General features: G+C 41.1%; 1 long non-coding RNA gene across 1 annotated transcript; it reads right to left on the bottom strand.

The window, feature by feature from the left end:
* Positions 1-1356: 1356 nt before the first annotated feature.
* On the bottom strand, positions 1357-3290 carry LOC107778311 (uncharacterized). Its single transcript, XR_001646356.2, has 2 exons — positions 2867-3290; positions 1357-1595 (listed from the first exon to the last, which is right to left on the bottom strand). It is a non-coding gene; the product is annotated as an uncharacterized LOC107778311 (long non-coding RNA).
* Between the last annotated feature and the right edge of the window lie 17933 nt (positions 3291-21223).

The following is a 21223-nucleotide window of genomic DNA, read 5'->3' as shown; positions in this document are numbered from 1 at the left end:
GTTAGGTCTTCACTTTTTCTCTCTAAGATGCTCTCACTTCTCTCTAAAATATAAGATGAAACCCTTCAAAATGACCCCTAATAGTGTTTTATAAGAATGGGATCGGGTTTATAAAACCCAAAAAATGAAGTCCCGAAACACACTTTGCGGTCGCATATACGACCGTATAATGCTCCTACGGCCCGCATAATGGGTTGCAAAAAGGCCCTCCATAACTGGGCAATACTGTATCAAATTGCGGTCGTTATGCGGTCTGCAGATCTGTTTAGCGGTCGCATAATGCTCCGCAGAACTGGTGTGCGGTCGCATAACGCGCTGCAGACCTTCCTCTAAACTTTCCCCACTTCTGATTCACTCTGCGGCCATTATGCGGTCCGCAGAGTGATTCTACTACCGCATAGTGGGCCGTAGAAATGACCTTTTTCCGGCAAAATATTTCCTTTTACTCATCGACGCATTGTTCAACCCAAAAGATTTAAGCCGTGGCGAGAAAGCTCACCGTGAAGAATTTCTAAAATTCTCAAACAAGTAAGCCTAGTTCGGCACCATGAAACCTTAATTTCCTTAGCAAATTTTTTTTCAGGGGTCGTTACACATAGGTCAACATCCACCCTTTTCAACTTAAGTTCTAAACCTTGGAACTAAGTATTCCAAATTATTTCAAAACCTCACCGGACCCGAAGCAATTACACTGGCAAGTCAAATAACAATCGAAAAGCACAATTTGAGCAGTAAATGGGGAGACGTGGTTGTAATACTCGAAACGATCGGCCGGGTCGTTACAGTAAAACGCACCCGCAATGTACGACATGATTTTATTTTATTATCACTTTGAAGTTATAGTCAAGTTATACGAGCGTTCACTCGATTTTTGAAGTTACGTATCATGATTATGCAATGGGAATTATACCCATAGTTACGATGATTTATTATTAAAGCACACCTAACGCAAACTATGATATTCGAAGGCTGTTGTCCTAAACTAATTTGAGATTTGTTGTGAGGTCTGTGAATTATGGAAATCATTTGTGGATAACCGTATAGGTATTAATTAATTCTAATCCTACATGTTTGAGCCAATAGTTGAAATCTGCTAAGGTGAATAAGAGACATGACGCAATTGCCTGTCCCAGCCAATGACTTTGACAAAATAATCTGAGAGAGGTCATCGTTTATACTAACTTGCTGAACAATTGAAAATAAAATAAAACACTAGCAATATTTAATTCATGCGAATTTCATTGGGTCAAACTCTAGGGCCCATGACTTGGAGCATCCAGACTCATATGCACAGCCCCTGTTGGGTCATTTACAAGTCTGGCCCAATTCACAACTTACGCACAAATTAGCGCAAAATTCTGGAGATAATCAATCTTCATAAGTTGGGTTTCAAATTTGAAATACATTTGTAATGAATTGAAACAAGATACAATGCCAAACTAGAATCAAATTCATAGATTTAAACCATCTGATGACTCAACGCTATTTATTACAATTACAGCCACTTTACACTAATAATCAAACCCAGTTCATGTTCTTCCCTTCCATTTCCCATGATTTATTAAAGGTATTTACCTCTTTAATGTGAATCCTCCCTAAAAGCAGGAAACAAACATAGTAACTCTTACTGTTACGCAAATAAATAGCAACTGAATCAATGAAATATTTTCTTTATCCTCATTCAATTATATTTTCAAATATATGATGTTAACAAAGACATGGAATCAAATCACATGAAACTGCTTGCATGTTATAAGGTCCAATTTAATCCATAACCATGGTCTAATCAAGTTTACAAGCATTTCACTCACCGCTGAAACTAAATAATAGCTAATGGATCAAAATAGTAACAGCAAATGAATTAAGAAATAACCACGATTTCATTTTAAAGCAGATCTGGTATAGAATTCAGATTGAGACACATACCTAAATCACAGGAGCTAATTTAAAGAGCAAATTGCCAAATAAAGGCCAAACTTGAAGGTTGGAGCTCAGCTACTAAGTTGATAGCAGAAAAACTTCAATCACAGATGAAATCCAAGTTGAAGAACCCAGAAAATGATAGAGGAAATCATTTGGAATTGACTAAAACAGTTGCAGCTCTCCCTAATTGTTTTTGAGTATAAAATTGCTTAAACCTTTATTGTTTTTTGGTGTTTTTCTTGTCAATTTTTGAAGCTGAAATTTTAGATCTAAGATCTGAATTTGAAAGCTGTTTTTGAATTATTTTTTAGAGGCTGCTTTGTGACAAATGCCTGAACGAAGAGAGAGTGAGTGTCAGTGCAGGTGCGTGAAGGGGAGAGTCTTTATGCGGGAGTCTGTCCATCAGAGAATGAGAGTGTGTACTGTTTTATAACAAACTCTCAGTATATTTTTCTGTTTTTCTTTTTTCTTTTTAGTCCTTCCTATTACTGAACAGTCTATAATAAAATCACCTTTACTCTTACTTCTAGCATATTAGTCCCTTTTTCCCTTTCCAGAAGTTTTTTTAACAGTTACACCCAAGATTCCTTAAATTTTTCTTTCCCTTAAACCCTCTTAGACTTTTAGTAATTACAAACAATAGTAACAAACGAACTCCAACAAATTTAAAATCAAAACAGAGCAAATAACATTAAAAAAACCAAGTAATCTAATAATTAATTCTAATTCAAACATGCGACTAACATGATTCAAGATCAATTAGCCTACAAGTTAATTATCATGCAATTAAACTAACTAAAAAGGAATATCCTAATATGCGAACACACAAACTGTCGAGCTAAACTAACATACAAATGCAAATTTGAATCAGAGAATAGGGGAGGAGGATAAGATCAGATTTAAAATCAACAAAAAAAAAAAAGAAAAAGAGGGGAAGGCATACCTACTGAGTTTCAACAGATTGAGAAAAATGATTCCAGCAAGCCGGAAAAGCAGAAAAGGTCAATTGGAGAGCACCTAACCGGTCAACGACCGGTTGACGAAAATCCGACAATTAAAAAACGGGTTAAATCTTACATCAATTGATAGCTCTTGTCAAGAGCTATCCATTGATGTAAATTTCAACCGTAATCATGGCCGATTTGATCGAGAAATGATAAAAGGAGATTTTATTTTATTTTTTAGAATTCTGAGATCTGCAATTCATGGAATGCGACAGGGATTTTGAAAAAATTGACGGTAGATTAGTGATGAGAGGAGGTTGGGGATTATGGGGTGATATTTTGGGGGTATTTGGCGACGGGCCGCTGCCATGGACGATTTTCGGCGACGGCAGACGATGGAGGGTGGTGAGAGAGATATGAGAGGTCTGAGAGGTCGTTTTGAGGGGTAGGGGCCTGTTCGGAGGCCAGGTGAAGTGGGCCAGGTCTGGGATGAATTGGGCATGGGTTTGGGCCTGAAATAATGGCCCAGTCCAATTTTTAACTCACCGGCTCCCTTTTCCCTCTTTGTTTTGATTTTCAAAATTAGCCACTTATCTTAACAACACCTAATTTAAAACTAATTTGCGAAATTAACTAATTTAACTATTCTATCTAACAATTAATCAATTAACTATGAATTATTAAACTAAGACTAGTTGATGAACCAAAATAGCTAATTTATTATTATTTTGTGATTTTTGTATTTAGTAATGCAACTAAACATGTAATTAGGATCTAAAAATGCGAAGAGTAAAATATAAAATATTTTTCGTTATATTAACGATTTGCAATGCAACTAAATATGCTAAAAATACAAATAAATGTCAAACAAATAAAATAGAAATAAAGAAAAATTCCTAAAATTCTATAAAGGCAATTAAAACTATTTTAGAGTATTTTTAGGAGTATTTTAGGCATGGGGCAAAAATTACGTGCTCACATGCGGCAATAGCACAACTGCAGAATCAAAGCCGCGCCCCCAACAGTTCGAGCCCGAACGATCCCGAGAGAGTACTCGAAGAGATGAGCAAGTTATCGAGAGATCGGGTGAAGCCGAGCCCGGGATAAATCCTGAGGTGATAAAGATGCTCAAAGAGTTGACAAGACTAGTGGAGTCGGGTCAGAAAAAGATTGTGGATAATGACAAGAAGGTGGAAACATACAACTCCAGGGTCGATCAGATCCCAGGGGCACCCCCTATATTGAAGGGGTTGGATTCCAAGAAATTTATCCAGAAGCCTTTTCCTCCGAGTGCGGCACCAAAGTCGATATCAAAGAGGTTTCGCATGCCCAACATCCCCAAATACAATGGGATCACGGATCCAAACGAACACGTGATCTCCTACACACGCGCAATCAAGGGGAATGATTTGGAAGATGATGAGATCGAGTCGGAGTTACTGAAGAAGTTCGGAGAAACTTTGTCCAAGGGAGCAATGATATGGAATCACAACTTACCCCCAAATTTCATTGACTCGTTTGCTATGCTTGCAGATGCTTTCGTGAAGGCCCCATGCCGGGGCCATCAAGGTCGAGACCAGAAAGTCAGATCTCTTCAAGGTCCAGCAAAAGGATAACGATATGCTCAGGGAGTTCGTGTTGAGATTCCGGATGGAATGGATGGATCTACCACCGATCGCGGATATTTGGGCCGTTCAGGCATTCACTCTGGGGATCAACCCCCGGAGTTCCTTGGCCTCTCAATAGTTAAAACAAAATTGGTGGAGTACCTGGCGGTAACCTGAGCCAATATCCACAACAGGTATCAGTCGAAGATTAGGGTCGAGGATGATTAGCTCGGAGCCCTTTTGGATCTGTTTACCCCATCAGGTCCGATGATAGATCTAAGAGAGACGTTGATCAAGAGCCAAGACCGGTCCTAGATCAGTATCAACCAAATAACGCGGGACGATTGGGAAATAGATACGAGCGCCATCCCGCAAGGAACGAGAAGAGAGATGATCAAGGGTCCGATGGTCGAGGCCTGATGAGTAAAATTGGGTTCGATAGGCCGCTCGGGAGAAGGAAAGCACAGATATTGTCGAAATACAACTTTAACATGGACGTTGCTAGCATCGTGACACCCATAGGACGTATTAAAGAGACCAAGTGGCCCCGACCTTTGCAATCCGATCTGACCCAGAGAGATCCTAATTTGATGTGTAAATATCACGGCACTCACGGCTATAGAACCAAAGATTGCCAACAGTTAAGAGAAAAAGTTACCCGGTTATTCTACAACGGGTACCTCCGAGAATTTCTGAGTGATTGAGCCAAAAATCACTTCCAGAATAGGGGCGCAAACAAACAGGTCGAACAAGAATAGCCTCAACACGTGATCAATAAGATCATCAGAGGAATTGATGTCTCCTAAGGACCAATGATAAAGCGCACTAAAAAACCTATCATAAGGGAAAAATGTACCAGGTACTATGTCCCGGAGGGAGCCATTTTGTTTAGTGATGAAGATGTCGAGGGCATCATATAGCCTCAGAATGATTCACTGTTAATACTTGTACTTATCAATAAATCTCAAGTTAAACGTGTGTTTATGGATCCGGTTAGCTCGACCAACATCAATAGATCGAGGGTCGTAGAGCACTTAGGGTTACATGATCAAATCGTACCAGCAGTTCGGGTGTTGAACAGATATAACATGGCGTGTGAGACCATTAAAGGAGAAATAACCTTGCCAATGAACACCGCCTGGACAATCCAAGAAACAAAGTTCTACATGATCGAGGGGGATATGAGGTACAACGCTCTATTCGGAAGGCCATGAGTTTACAACATGAGGGGTGCCCTCGACCTTGCACCAGGCGTTAATATTTCCCACACCAGGAGGAGTCAAGACGGTCTACGGAGAACAACCAACCACAAAAAAGATATTTGTTGTCGATGGGGTAGTCCTGGTGCCCGCAATTTCAACATCGAGGAATAAAGAACATACCAGAAAGGCAGAGGTTAAATTGCAATCACTGATACTAGCCTCGGTCGAACCGGAGAAACAGGAGGAATGAGGAGCAGACAAAGAGGATGATTACAACATTTCGAGATCCTTCATAGCTTTTGATGACACCGACGCCACTAAATCGACGGTTGAAGATTTGAAGCAAGTCGTAATAATCTAACACCTATCGGATCAAAAGATATACATGGGCATGGGGTTAACCCCTGAGCTCAGGAAAAAAACTTATTGATTTCCTTAAAGTTAACGTCAATTGTTTCTCTTGGTCCCATATTGACATGACAGGGATTCCACTGGAGGTAATTACTCATAAGCTGTGTTTGGACCCGAAGTTCCATCCGATTAAGCAGAAGAGGAGGCCACAGTCCGAAATCAAACATGCGTTTATCAAGAATGAGGTATCCAAACTTCTAAAAATAGGATCCATCCAGGAAGTTAAGTACCCCGACTGGTTAACTAACGTAGTGGTAGTGCCTAAAAAGGGAAATAAACTAAGAATGTGTGTGGATGACAAAGACCTAAACAAAGTATTCCCTAAGGATTCTTTCCCTTTGCCTAATATCAATCAAATGATCGACGCGACGTCCAGGCACGAGATACTCAGCTTTCTCGATGGCTACTCCAGGTACAACCGAATTCGGATGGACCTAGACGATCAAGGAAAAACTTCTTTCATTACCAAATTCGCCACCTAATGTTATAACGTAATGCAGTTTGGATTAAAGAACGCCGGTTCCACCTACCAATGCCTAGTAAACCGAATGTTTGAAGAACAATAGGAAAATCAATGAAAGTTTATATTGATGATATGCTGCTCAAGTCCCTGCGAGCAGAGGACCATTTGAAATATTTACAGGAAACCTTCGACATATTAAGGAGATACAACATGAAGCTAAACCCATAAAAGTGCGCATTTAGGGTCGGATCAGGCAAATTCCTCATGTTCATGGTATCCAATCGGGGGATAGATATCAACCCTGATAAAATAAAGGCCATAGAGGACATCACCATAGTGGACAACGTCAAGGCAGTTCAAAGATTGACCGGGTGTATCGCCGCATTGGGCCGGTTCATCTCTAGGTCCTCAGACAAAAGCCGTCAATTCTTCTCACTATTGAAGAAGAAGAACAACAAGTTTTCCTGGACCCCGAATTGCCAGCAAGCTTTGGAAGAACTCAAATGATACCTGTCAACCCCCCTCCCCCCCCTCCTGCTGCACACTCTAAAGGTAGATGAACAGTTGTACCTCTACTTTGCGGTTTCCGATTTGGCGATAAGTGGTGTCTTAGTCTGGGAGGAAGAAGGTACACAATTCCCTATTTACTATATCAGTAGAACTCTAGGCGAGGCCGAATCAAGGTATCCTCACGTGGAAAAGTTAGTGGTCGCTTTGCTAAGCGCTTCCAGGAAGCTAAAATCGTACTTTCAATGCCACCCTATATGTGACATAACCTCTTACCCGCTGAGGAATATTATGCATAAGCCTGAGCTCTTAGGCCGGTTGACCAAATGGGCCATGGAGATTAGCGGGTGCAATATCGAGTACCAACCTCGAACCGGCATAAAATCTCAGATTTTGGCAGACTTTGTGGCCGACTTTACGCCGGCCTTAATACCCGAAGTCGAAAGGGAACTACTGCTCACCTCGGGAACTACTTCGGGCATATGGACCCTCTTCACAGACGGTGCCTCCAACATGAAGGGGTCCAGGCTCGGTATCGTATTAAAACCTCTTATGTGAAGTATAATTAGGATATCTAATAGAACTGTGAAATTGACTAACAATGAGGCCGATTATAAGGACATAATTGTAGGTCTAAAGTTGTCTAAGAGCCTTGGGGCCGAAGTGATCGAAGCCAAGTGCGACTCCCTCCTCATGGAAAATCAAGTCGATGGAACGTTCGAAGTAAAAGAAGAACAAATGCGGAGGTACTTGGACAAGTTGCAGGTAACCCTACACCAATTCAAGAAATGGACCCTGCATCACGTACCCCGAGATCAAAATAGTGAGGTCGATGCACTGGCTAACTAGGGGTCATCGGTTGATTCCGATGAATTCAGTTTGGGAGCAGTGGTGCAACTAATAAATTCGGTGATAGAAGAAGGTCATGTCGAAGTGAACTCAACGAGTTTAACTTGGGATTAGAGAAACAAATACATAGACTACTTGATGAAAGGAAAAAAAAATTCGGACCCCAAAGAATCGAAAACTCAGCGCACCTAAGCTGCCAGATTTAGCTTGGTCGTAGGGGCATTGTTCAGGAGGACTTTCTTTGGCCCACTAGCCAGATGCTTGGGACAGAGTGAGACCGAATACGCCATGAGAGAAGTTCACGAGGGCACTTGCGGGAACCATTCGGGGGCAGAATCCTTAGGTCAAAAGCTCATCAGAGCCGGCTACTACTGGACCGAAATGGAGAATGATGAGAAAGACTTTGTATGGAAATGCGACGGGTTCCAAAGGCATGCCTCGATGATCCATCAATCGGGAGAAATGCTCCACTCGGTCCCCTGTCATGGGCACCCGATTTAGCTTAATTCATATTATTCATGACTGATTATTTTTCTAAATGGGTCAAGGACCATGCGTTCGATAAGGTACGAGAAAAAGAAGTCATTGACTTCATCTGGGATCACATAATATATCGATTTGGGATACCAACCGAAATCGTTTGCAACAACGGGAAACAATTCATCGGCAGCAAGGTGAGTAAGTTTTTTGAAGATCAAGAAGATATTATCGAGACCTTATCACCCTAGTGGGAACGAACATGTGGAATCGACGAACAAAACTATACTGCAAAACCTGAAAAAGAGGTTGACCGGTTCAAAAGAGAAATGGAAGGAAATCTTGCCCAAAGTCTTGTGGGCATATCGTACGACTTTGAAATCGAGCACCAGGGCCACCCTGTTTTCTTTGAGCTACGGAGTCAAAGCCTTAATACCAGTCGAGGTGGGGGAACCGAGCCTTAGGTTTCAGTATGCTATCAAAGAGTCAAACGGTGATGCCATGACTACGAGCCTAGAAGTATTGGATGAAAGGTGGGAGACCGCGTTGGTCTGGTTGGCTGCCCAGAAGCAGCGAATAGAAAGGTATTACAACCGAAGATCCAACCTCCAACACTTTCAAGTCGGGGACTTGGTATTGAGAAAGGTAACACTACACACCAAGAACCCAAATGGAGGGAAACTGGGCCCGAATTGGGAAGGACCGTATCGAGTTGTCGGAATAACCGGCAAAGGCTCGTATAAACTCAAAGCGGGAAACAGTGTACAACTACCAAACAACTAGAACGTGGCACACTTAAAGCGGTACTACTGCTAAGGTACATACTTAATTCCTTTTATATCTTGCTACATTATGGACTAACGCATGCAGGTACTCGGCCAAGGGCAGGCGTGGCTATTAGGTCTGAAAGCATGAGTTGCACTCTTTTTTTCTTAAACTGGTTTTGTCCCGAAGTGGGTTTTTCGGTAAGGTTTTTAATGAGGCAGCAGTAAAACGTGCTACCTTAGATTTGAAGACTGGCCTTAAATAGGAATCAATGATCGTTTGCATCAGATCAACAGTATTCGAGCCCTCACAAGTTTGGCCTTGAAATCTGGACCCATTACCCCTAGATTAAGAACTTTAGCAAGGGAAAGAAACTTTTATGTGCCAAAAGATAAGGCTTAGTGGTCAGGACTCATTGTAAGGGTCAAACGGTCATACGAATCATGCCCACATAGTCCATTCTAGCCACGACACAAGAGTTATATGCCTTCGATCATGTACCTTGCATATTAAGCAAAGAAAGAAATTTCTACTTACCTTAAACTTTATTATTACACATTTTATTTTTTTTAGACTGGATCCTAAAGCCCACGGGCTACCCCTACTTGGGGACTATCAAGCTCACGGGCTACCCCTACTCGGGAACTGTCGTCCAATAAAACTTCGGACGATCCGGGCTACCGAATCACGGAGGCACCAAGCCTTATTGGGCATTACTGTCACGACCCTAATTTTTCTCCGTAGGATATCGTGACGGCACCTAGTCTTTAGGACTAGGTAAGCCTAACACTTATAGAAATAATGGCAAAATTTAACCAACAACTATAAATTTCGAAATGGAAATTTCCTTACAAGCCAACAATCCCAAAACCGGTAGTACAAGTCATAAGCTCTACTGAGTTTAATAGAAAATCTTCTAAGTACAATTGTTTCGGAATAGAAATAAACAGTACAAGTACAAAATCGGAAGGTGACTTCGAGGCCTGCGAACACGACGGCAGGTATACCTTGAGTATCCAAGCAAAGTCCAAACAACTAGCTAATGATCAACCAACTCTGAAATACCTGAACCTGCACAAAAATTTGCAAAAAGCATAGCATGAGTACACCACAGCGTTACCTAGTAAGTATCAAGACTAACCTCGGTGGAGTAGTGACAAGGGACAGTCAAGGCACCTACTGGACTAAACAACTTGAACAAGTATGAATGTGAACTAATGGGGAAACAATGTTATAAAGCTAAGCATGGTAAGGAAGACAAAATAATACTCGCAAAGAAACAATAGAAATAACAATTAGCAACAAGAAGCAAACAAGTAATAATGATGTGGAGTAAGCTGAACAAAGTCTAAGTCCGGTGAAAAATAATAAAGGAAAACAAGTAACAATTCATTAAGAACAACCGCTTTTACACCAGATTTATTCAAGAGTTTCCTCGAGATACCAAACCTCATAATCACAAATCACGGGTCCCAATTCATGAACCCTAATCACTTGGCATCTTGTGCCCGCATTACAATTCATAACCGCACGGATGACTCATGTGCCAAGAGAGTGACAATATCCAATATCTGCACAGACCACTCACGTGCCAACAATAATAATGGCTCATGACTACACGGACAACTCACGTGCCGATAGGTCAACTTCCACACAGAAGGCCATGTAAATGGTCAATAACATCACGATTCATCTTTTTAAACTGATATGGGTGATTTATTTATGTGTATGCCTGTGCAAGTGTTCTATCGCAATTCAAGTCAACAAGTAAGAGTAGGGAGAATGAATGGCACATAAGAAATGATCACCACAAAATATACAAGATATAACTCACAGAAGGTAGGCACACCACTACCAAACATCGACAATAACAATGGCCCCAGGCCATCACAAATCATTCCGCGATATAGCCCATCTTATCTCGCTACGTGTGCAATAATAAAGTAAATGCCCGCCTTATCTCGCCGCACATGCATAATAATATGCCCACCTTGTCTCTCCACATGAGCAAACCCACATATATAGCCTACCTTATCACACCGCATGTACAAATATCAATAGTAACAACAACATTGACAACTCACGGGCGAACACCCCGACAATTCTCTCAACAACACCACGTGTACCAAAACATAAAAATACAATAAAATGACTTTCACAACATGTGCCTATATGCCACAACATTTCCTCAAAACAGTTTCAATATCATAATAATAACACGAGAATACAACAAGTAAATCAACTCAAGAACTTCAGAACACAAAGAAACGGAAGAACGAGCTCATAAAGAAAAACACAACAGGGAAGAATGGTCTCAAAAAAATTGCTCAACAGGGAGAGATAATGTGTAAAAACGATTCCACAAAATTACAATTTAAGGATAAGAGAGAGAGCATGAATCAATGACCCCAAATAAGAACACGTCAACAATGAAAGGGATAACCAAAACTTTAATTAGGGCAAAGCAATTATGGAAGAGATAATAATAACTTCAATTAATGCTAAGAACTTAGGAAAAAGATAATAATAACTTCAATTAAGGTTAAATAATTATGGAAGAGATAAAATAACTTTAATTAAGGTTAAGCAATTATGGAAGAGATAATAATAACTTTAATTAAAGTTAAGCAATTACGAAAGAGATAATAATAACTTCAATTAAGGTTAAGCATTACGGAAAAGATAGCATGGCAATAAAAGAGGCAACAACTTCAGTTAAGGCACATAAGAGTTTAGTTGGCAATAAGGGTAAAACATGAATCAATTAATTTCAAATAAGATATGTAAGGGTGGATTTAGTAAATGGAGGATTTAACATGACAAAACAACATCCTATCTTCCTGAGTACGTACTCGTCACCTCGCATATACGGCCTTCACAGACACAATTAACACAAATGACTCAAATCCTAACGGGTAGTTCCCCAGCATAAAGTTAGGCAAGATACTTACCTCAAAGAAGCTAGACTGATACTCTAAAATGACCTTCTCGAGTGAAATAACCTCTAGACGGCTCAAATCTAGCCAAAATAACGTTAAATCATAAATAAAACTCATAGGAAACAATTCCCGATAATAAAGCTTCAATCTTCAATAAAAATTAAAAGTCAACCCAAAAGTCAACCTCGGGCCCGCATCTCGGGACCCAACCAAAATTATAAAAATCCGAATACCCATTCGATAACGAGTCCAAACATACAAGAATTACCAAATTCTGATATCGAATCGTCCTTCAAATCCTCATTTTATATTTTTGAAAGATTTTACAAAATTCCCATTTTCTTCCATTCAATTCACTAATTTAATAATGAAAATGATTATGAAATCATGAAATATAATCCTTTTCGGATAAAGAATACTTACCCCAATCAAACATGTGAAGAACCCTTCAAATATCGCCCAAATCTGAGGCCTCTAGCTCAAAAGATGAAAAATGGACAAAACCCTCGATTTTGGAAATTATATTATGCTGCTTATGTAACATGAATCACGATCGCGAAGATTTGTAGGTGATTGCGAAGAAGGAAAAAAATAGCTGCCAATTATGAGCTACATGAACGCGAGCAGGAAGGTGCGAACGCGACGAAGCAATATCTCTACCCAACAAAAGGCACTAGACGAACGCGGAATAGAGAATGCGAACGCGATGTAGCAAAATTCACACGTTTGCGATCGCGAACCATCCACTGAGAACGCGAATAATTAGAATGGGTCACTCACCAAACAGCATATGCGATCGCGGCTGCACGTATGTGATCGCAGTTGCACCTATGTGATCGCAGAGAAGGATATCAAACACCGGCAACAAAATTCTAAAATAGGAGGAAATGGCCCGTAGCCCATCTGAAACACACTCGAGACCCCCGGGACCCCGTCGAAACATACCAACAAGTTTCATAACATAACGCGGACCTACTCGAGGCCTAAAATCACATCAAACAACGTCGAAACCATGAATCGCACCTCGAATCGAACTTATGAATTTTTAAATCTTCTAACTTCCAAAACTCGTGCCGAAACATATCAAATCAACCCGGAATGACGTTAAATTTTGCGTGCAAGTCTCAAATGACATAACGGAGCTAATCCAACTCTCGGAATCACAATCTGAGCCCAATATCAACCGTGTCAACTCCCGATCAAACCTCTCAACCTTTCAAAATTTTGACTTTCCAATTTTCGCCAATATGCTTTAACTTATACTACGGACCTCTAAATCCAAATCTGGAAGCACGCTTAAGTTCAAAATCACCATACGAAGCTATTAGAATCATCAAAATACCACTTCGGAGTCGTTTACATAAAAGCCAAACTCCAGTAAACTTTTACCGCTTAAGCTTCTAAAACAAGAATCCTTCCTCCAAATTGATCCAGAATCATCCGATAACCGAACTCGACCACACATGCAAGTCATAACACATAATACGAAGCTGCTCGAGACCTTAAGACACCGAAGGGGATACTAATTCTCAAAATTACTGGTCGTGTTGTTACATTCTCTTTCTCTTAAACAAACGTTCGTCCTCGAACGTGACAAGAATCATTCTGAAGTCATCAAATCACTGAATGTACAAACCATACATATTCTCGCGGGTGACCCCACGTCACCCCAAATCTACGTAAGCCCAACAACACCACCTCAACTGAAGACTTTTCCTTCCACCAATACCAATAGGCCTTAGAACCAAATTTCTCACCATCTGATCATTTCCAAAAGACCTGATTCTTACATCAACACATAGTATCAGCCTCAACCAGCTGCAACAACTTATACCTACACTCACCAGATACAAACACATGACATAACACACTACACATATGTCATTAAAAACATCTCTAATCATAATAGTTGTCCATAATCAAGCCCAACACCTACAGTTAATCTCATATCAGCTAGAACCTTGTTCCATACCTCCACAACACCAACAACAATGCAAGAAACACGAAGATGTCATGACTATTCACTAAAATTAACAAGTCACATCTAACTCCACTTGGACACACACCTCACAAGATAAACCCCAATAAGCACAACACGAATATGACTGGATATACAAGGAAACACATGAGAGAACTATCAAACCAACCCGACAAGCACCACTCCCTATCAGTATAATACTTACGAATCAATTTCATAAGGGAGAATTAAAACACATGAACTAATCATAGGGATCTTATCCTGATATAACTTCCATCGCGGCACGTAGCTCGGTTCAACATATCAAACCACATGGAAACACGAGGATCCCATCCTCAGCTCTGAATCACAAGTAGTATACACATCATACCAATCGAAACCTTCCACTAATTCAATTCCACCAACAAAATCACAACACATACTGAACTCCCACACTGGTAGAGCATCGAAATCACAAGTCATAACCAATCACCCAGAAGTCACATCAAAACCTACCATAATGGATAACAGAAATTCATTCCTAGTATCATAGCTCTCAATTATGAATAAAACGAAACGATAGATATGGGCTACCACTATAGAATCTCCCAACATGGGTAAACACATAAGCAGAGTACAGAAATCACAAAACTCACCCATATGTGAAGCAAAATAGGAAGACTCACCCCGAGAAGCAGAATCAAAACAAAATGCGAATGATGCTACTCTATAACAAATCAAACCATACCTGTACAACACCCTCTGGTGTAGCTGCCCCAAACCTACCGTAGAAGGCATATCAACGGGTAGTGCCTCCCCCTTTTGGGCGCCCTCTACTCGCCTGACATGCACACCAAGCTGGCGGTGCAGGGATATCAACGACTGGAGCAAAACTCATAGCTTGAATACCCCGCTGTGACACATCTGTCCGGAGTCTGGGATAATCTCTCACCATGTGGCTGGTATCTCCACACTCAAAGCAACCCATCCGCTAGCGTGGCTGTGGAAGCTGTCTGGTATAGGCACTCTGAGACCCATGGATATATTTAGCACAACACAAAACCTAAAGTGCAAACTGAACTGGTTGGAACATAAAACCTATACCATGGTGTACCCTGCCTCTAAAATATGGACTAGTAGATCCTCCCGGTCCACGAGGCTTCTTAGCCTCCCTGTCCTCTCTCTCCCGATCCCGCATGTCCCCTCTATCCTGGTCCCGCATGCCCTCTAATCAGCGAGCAATCTATACCACCTGCTGAAATGGAATATCCGTCTCCAACTCCCGAGCCATGCTAAACTGGATATCATGATTGAGTCCCTCAATGAATCTGCAGACTCGCTCTCTAACTGTAGGAACCAAAGCAGGTGCATGCCTGGAGAAATCGTTGAATCTAACGGTATACTCTGACACTGACATAGTGCCCTAGCGCACCTACTCAAACTCTGTGCGACATGCATTCCGAAGGGTATGAGGAACGAACTCTCTCAAGAACATCTCTGAAAATGGAGTCCATGAAAGTGAAGTTGCATCGGCCGGGCTACCCAACTCGTACGCTCGCCACCACCGATATGTCGCTCCCTTAAGTTGGAACGTACTAAAAGCAACCCCACTTGTCTCCACAATACCCATAGTGCAGAAAATACGGTGGCACTCCTCTAGAAAACCATGTGCATCCTCTGAATCTAAACTACTGAAAGTAAGAGGGTGATACTTCTTGAACCTCGCAGGTCTAAGATGTTCTTCCTCGAATGTTGCTACCCTAACCATAGGCTGAATTGGAATAACAGGTCATGTCGGCATAATACCTGGAACCTGACCAATGTGAGCCCGCTGCTTTGGAGTAGGGGCGGCAGGAGTCTGAGCTCCTCCCCCGGTCTGTGAAGTAGCTGGTGCAACCGGAATCAACCCTACCTGAACCAATATACCAAACATGCTCAGGAACTATGCTAAAGTCTCCTGAAGTCTGGGGTAATAACATGCGCCTCTTGTACACCCCCAACCGGAGCTATTGGCGTCTCTTCAACTGTTGCTCTGACAGGTGCTCTAGCTGCGGCACGTGCTCCTCCTCGGCTTCTACCTCTGCCTTTGCCCCAGCCCCTAGCAACACCGGCTCTGGGGGTAGCGTCATCAGTATCTACAGCTCGTATCCTCACCATATGTGAGAGAATAGAATGACAAAGGCTCAATCTCCGAGATCAATAAACTCGCACGATAGGAATGTAATAAGTGAGATTGCCCTAATAGTTTTGTAGCCTCTTGAAGATAAGTACAGACGTCTCCGTACAGATCCTCAAGACTCTACTAAACTCGCTTATGACTCGTAGCACCTATGAACCTAGAGATCTGATACCAACTTGTCACGACCTCGATTTTCTTCCGTAGGATATCGTGACGACACCTAGTCTTTAGGACTAGGTAAGCCTAACACTTACATAAATAATGGCAAAATTTAACCAACAACTATAAATTTCGAAATGGAAATTTCCTTACAAGCCAACAATCCCAAAACCGGTAGTACAAGTCATAAGCTCTACTGAGTTTACTAGAAAATCTTCTAAGTACAAATTTTTCAGAATAGAAATAAACAGAACAAGTACAAAATCGAAAGGCGACTCCGAGGCCTGCTAGCTAATGATCAACCAACTCCGAAATACCTGGATCTGCATAAAAATGTGCAAAATGCGTAGCATGAGTACACCACAGTGGTACCCAATAAGTATCAAGACTAACCTCGGTGGAGTAGTGACGAGGGACAGTCAAGGCACCTACTGGACTAAACAACCTGAAGAAGTATAAAGTGAACTAACGGGGAAACAATGTTAATATAAAGCTAAGCATGGTAAGGAAGACAAAACAATACTCGCAATGAAATAATAGAAACAACAATTAGCAACAAGAAGCAAACGAGTAATAATGTTGTAATGTATGTCGAAAACAGTCTAACTCCGGTGAACAAAAATAAAGAAAAATAAGTAACAACTCATTAAGAACAATCGCTTTTATACTAGATTTATTCAAGAGTTTCCTCGAGGTACCAAACCTCATAATCATAAATCATGGGTCCCAATTCATGAACCCTAATTATTTGGAATCTTGTGCCCGCATTACAATTCATAACCGCACGAACGACTCATGTGACAAGAGAGTGACAATATCCAATATTCGCACGGACCACTCACGTGTCAACAATAACAATGGCTCATGACTACACGGACAACTTACGTGACTACAGGTCAACTTCCACATAGAAGGCAAGTACACAGGGGTACACGTAAATGGTCAATAACATCAGGATTCATCTTCTTAAACCTATATGGGTGATTTATTTACGTATATGCTTGTGCAAGTGTTTCACAATTCAAATCAACAAATAAGAGTAGGGACAGTGAATGGCACATAAGAAACGATCACCACAAAATGTACAAGGTATAACTCACGCAAGGTTGGCATACCACTACCAAACATTGACAATAACAATGCCCCCAGGCCATCACAAGTCATCACAAATCACTCCCCGACATAGCCCACCTTGTCTCGCCACGTGCACAATAATAAAGTAAATGCCCGCCTTGTCTCGCCGCGTGCGCATAATAATATTCCCACCTTGTCTCGCCATATGCACAAACCCACATATATATCCCACCTTGTCACGCCGTATGTGCAAATATCAATAGTAACAACATTACGGACAACTCACGTGCGAACACCCTGACAATCCTCTCAACAAAACCATGTATACCAAAACATAACAACACAATAATAATATGTCAACATTGAAAGGGGCAACCGAAACTTCAATTAAGGCAAAGCAATTACGGAAGAGATAATAATAACTTCAATTAAGGTTAAGCAATTACGGAAGAGATAATAATAACTTCAATTAAGGTTAAGCAATTACAGAAGAGATAATAATAACTTCAATTAAGATTAAGAAATTACGGAAGAGATAATAACTTCAATTAAAGTTAAGCAATTATCAAAGAGATAATAATAACTTCAATTAAGGTAGCATGGCAATAAAAGAGGCAACAACTTCAGTTAAGGCACATAAGAGTTTAATTGGCAATAAGGGTAAAACATGAATCAATTAATTCCAGATAAGACACGTAAGGGGGGATTTAGTAAATGGAGGATTTAACATGACAAAACAACTTCCTATCTAATGAACATAAGAACCTAAGAGCCCTAAACGTTAAAATTTCCACAATCAAGCCCGAGTACATTCTCGTCACCTCGCATACAAGGCCTTCACATACACAATTAGCACAAATGACTCAAATCCTAAGGGTAGTCTCCCCCCCCCCCACAAAGTTACACAAGATACTTACCTTAAAGAAGCTAGACTGATACTCTAAACTAACCTTCTCGAGTGAAACAACCCCGGGCCCGCATCTCGGAACCCAACAAAAATTACAAAAATCCAAATACCCATTCATTAACGAGTCCAACCATACAAGAATTGCCAAATTCTGATATCGAATCGCCCTTCAAATCCTCATTTTACCTTTTTGAAAGAATTTACAAAATTCCCATTTTCTTCCATTCAATTCACTAATTTAATGATGAAAATGATTATGGAATCATGAAATATAATCCACTTCGGATAAAGAACATTTACCCAATCAAACATCTGAAGAACCCTTCAAAGTTCGCCCAAATCCGAGGCATCTAGGTCAAAAGATGAAAAATGGACAAAACCCTCGATTTTGGAAATTATATTCTGCTGCACAGGTAACATGAATCGCTATCGCGAAGAAGAAAAATAACAGCTACCAATTATGAGCTACGCGAGCAGGAAGGTGCGAACGCAGAGATAGAATATCACTGCCCCTCAAAAGGCACTACGCGAACGCGGAATAGATAATGCGAGCGCGATGCAGCATAATTCACACGTTTGCGATCGCGAACCATCCACTGTGATCGCGAATAAGGAAAATGAGTCACTCATAAAACAGCCTACGCGATCGCAGAGAAGGACATCAGACACCAGCAACAACATTCCAAAATAGGAGGAAATGGCTCGTAGCCCATCCGAAACATACCCGAGGTCACCGAGACCCCATAGAAACATACCAACAGTTCCATAAAATAGCTCGAATCTGCTCGAGGCCTAAATCATATCAAACAACATCAAAACCACAAATCTCACCTCGAATCGAACTTATGAATTTTCATATCTTCTAACTTCCAAAACTCGTGCCGAAACATATCATATCAACCCGAAATGATGTCAAATTTTGCGTGCAAGTCTCAAATGACATAACGGAGATAATCCAACTCTCGGAATCACAATACGAGCCCAATATCAACCGAGTCAACTCCTAGTCAAATCTCTCAACCTTACAAAACTTCGACTTTCTAATTTTTGCCAAAATGCGTCAACTTATACTACAGACCTCCAAATCCAAATCTGGACATACACCTAAGTCCAAAATCACCATATGAAACTATTGGAGTCATCAAAATACTTTTTCGAAGTCGTCTATACAAAAGTCAAACTCTGGTCAACTATTACTACTTAAGCTTCTAAAACAAGAATCCTTCTTCCAAATTGATTCCGAATCATCCGAAAACCGAACTCGACCACACATGCAAGTAATAACATATAATACGAAGCTACTCGAGATCTTAAGCCATCGAACGGGATGCTAATTCTAAAATAATCGATCAGGTCGTTACAAGTACCTGAATACGAAAGACTACGGCCACCCCATAAACGGCTCAGAGACGTACGGAGTCCAAACTCAGAAAGTAAGGCCCTTATGAAAAATCAAAACCTTTTAAAAGGTTACCCTCTGTAGAGACATCGTCTAAGATACTTATGCATCTTAAAGGCCTTCGATTTTATCGAAGACTCGAAGTCACTAATAATCCGGAGTCACTATCAAAATCATTTGGGCCTCTGAAGAATTGATGTTCTAGACTCCATTTGATTTTATGCTAAGTCATTAAAATTATACGCAAATAAAAATTACAAATAGATGCTGGAAAGTAAAGATACGATATTTCCCAAAAGGGGAAAATTTTATATATTCCAAAAATATTTACAAAGGCACGATAAAACGGCCTCAAAATAAACAAAAAGAAGAAGAAAACACACAAAGAAAAATGAAAAAATAACTAAGGCATTTACGCCTGGTCTCCATCAAGGCTTGACTCGTAAACTGTCGGAATCCTTAGAACCCTCGAAACCCTCGGAGCCTTCGAGACCCTCAGGCTCGTAGAGTTCTTTTGCCTCAGCCTCAAGTCTCTTGGCTTCCTCAATCTCGGCTGACTGGTCAAAACTTCGGGCATGGATCTCTTCGAGGGTCTCTCTTTGGGATAGCCGCTTTATGTACTCGGTCTTTGTCTTTAAGCAGGCCTCGACTACTACCACATTAGACTTATACTGGGCCAATATTTCCTCAACGTTAGAAGATGTTGCATCCAACTTGGACCTCGGTGCGGCATATTCTTGTCCGAGGATGTCCCGTTCCGTGACGGCTGAGCTCAGTTGTGCCTAGAGATCATCATTTATCCTAGACCATTTATTGACTTTGTCCTTTGCCACTCGGGGTTGGTTCTCGACTGATGCCAGCTCCACTTTTGTAACTTCTTTCTCCGAAGCTAGATAGGTCCATCCTGCCCTTCCACACCTCGGTCGTGGAATTGACCTCATCCATCTCATACCGAAGTTGGTCAATCAGGTTTATCTTCTCTTGGACCTGCGAAGTTGTGTTGTTAGTCACCACGACTAGCTTCTTATTTTTAGCCTAAAAGATCCTTACCTTATCGACCAGGTCATCGTGCTTCCGCTTCAAGAACGGAGCCTTCTTTTGAGCATTTTCGAGCTCGGCTTGTAGAATTGGGAGGTCCTTGAGGGCCTCATCTTGTTGCTCACTAAGAGCCATGTACATGTCCTTCTTCCGGACTTGATCTTTGAGATTGAACTCGAGATGGCTGATCTCCAAGCGAGACTGAAGGAAGCTTACATAATGAAGCACTGAAGCCTGAAAAACAATGAAGTTATTAGAACAAGTCTAAAGCCAAGCAAGATTCATAAAGGGGTACTAGGGGTAAACGCCATACTCGGTTCAGTGCCTATTGCGCCTCTTTGAAGAGGCATGACGTGCCCACTTCATTCATCTTTGCCTAGTTCTCGTCAGTCACCAAGCATCAAAGGTATCTAGCTACGCCCA

Source organism: Nicotiana tabacum, chromosome 2 (assembly GCF_000715075.1).
Source record: "Nicotiana tabacum cultivar K326 chromosome 2, ASM71507v2, whole genome shotgun sequence".
Lineage (NCBI taxonomy): Eukaryota > Viridiplantae > Streptophyta > Magnoliopsida > Solanales > Solanaceae > Nicotiana > Nicotiana tabacum.
Note: the sequence above shows the minus strand (reverse complement) of the source record. Positions and strands in the feature narration are given on the sequence as shown.